The sequence below is a fragment of the Henckelia pumila genome, chromosome 3 (assembly GCF_033568475.1).
Source record: "Henckelia pumila isolate YLH828 chromosome 3, ASM3356847v2, whole genome shotgun sequence".
Taxonomy (NCBI): Eukaryota; Viridiplantae; Streptophyta; class Magnoliopsida; order Lamiales; family Gesneriaceae; genus Henckelia; species Henckelia pumila.
Window position 1 is genome coordinate 1,343,520 of NC_133122.1, and position 1,389 is coordinate 1,344,908.

A 1,389-nucleotide genomic window follows, 5' to 3' on the forward strand; every position below is an offset into this window, starting at 1 on the left:
TGACGCCCAGGCCGACGTGCCCTCAACCTGATGGCTTCGGGCGCAACTTGAGTTCAAAGACTCGATGGTTCACGGGATTCTGCAATTCACACCAAGTATCGCATTTTGCTACGTTCTTCATCGATGCGAGAGCCGAGATATCCATTGCCGAGAGTCGTTGTATTATTATCTATTCGATAGGTGCCTCCTCATCACGTCCTGGGCACCGCGGACAGAGAGTAGCAATTACAGTTTTCCTTGGCGCTTTCCACGCCGAGAGGTTAGGTTCACCCAAGCGGCTTCGCGGCACGCTTGGGGTCTCGAGGAAGCAGCATATTTAAACATGTTCGCGGGTCTGCTTTGCAGGTTTCGACAATGATCCTTCCGCAGGTTCACCTACGTAAACCTTGTTACAACTTCTCCTTCCTCTAAATAATAAGGTTCAGTGGACTTCTCGCTACGTCGCGGGCAGCAAATCGCCCACGTCGGAGCGATCCGAACACTTCACCGGACCATTCAATCGGTTGGAGCGATGGGCGGTGTGTACAAAGGGCAGGGACGTAGTCAAAGCGAGCTGATGACTCACGCTTACTAGGAATTCCTCGTTTAAGACCAACAATTGCAATGATCTATCCCCATCACGATGAAATTTCAAAGATTACCAAGACCCGTCGATCATGGCTATAGACTCGTTGAATACATCAGTGTAGTGCGCGTGCGGCCCAGAACATCTAAGGGCATCACAGACCTGTTATTGCCTCAAACTTCGGCGGCCTAAAAGGCCGTAGTCCCTCTAAGAAGCTGGGCGCGAAGGTGTACCTCCGCATAGCTAGTTAGCAGGCTGAGGTCTCGTTCGTTAATGGAATTAACCAGACAAATCGTTCCACCAACTAAGAACGGCCATGCACCACCACCCATAGAATCAAGAAAGAGCTCTCAGTCAAGAGCTCTCAGTCGTTGCTTTAGAGAGAGAAATACTCTCCCTTTCTCTCGAGAAAAGAAGCCAACGTCTCTTTGAGTTCCTTGGGTTCTCTGATTCGAATTTCCACTCTCCAAAATCCTTGGAATTTGTTTTCTTGGCTACTAAATCGTATTTTGGGCTTCTTCTACACGTCTTCTTCTTCTGATTTTGTTCATTTCTCGCATAATGACAGATTGGGGTTGAAGAGCGTGGGCTTGGGATTTCGGTTTTCTGCTGAGTTTTGATTTTTTCTAGCTTTTAATGACGATTTCCAAACCTCTAATCCCTTGTTTTCTTGTTTTTGCAGGAGATTAAGGGCTCGGAGGACTTGGTTTCAGGCTACGGGCGTTCCTTGCGATTACAGAGACGTACATTGGGCACTCATGGTGGCACGAATACGAAGCCTTAGATGCATTATTTATGCATGAAAACTCGAGAGAAAACAACAT

General features: G+C 47.9%; 1 non-coding gene across 1 annotated transcript; it reads right to left on the reverse strand.

Moving 5' to 3' along the window:
* LOC140893876 (5.8S ribosomal RNA) lies at positions 1-156 on the reverse strand. Its single transcript, XR_012153437.1, has one exon. It is a non-coding gene; the product is annotated as a 5.8S ribosomal RNA (ribosomal RNA).
* Positions 157-1,389: the final 1,233 nt, after the last annotated feature.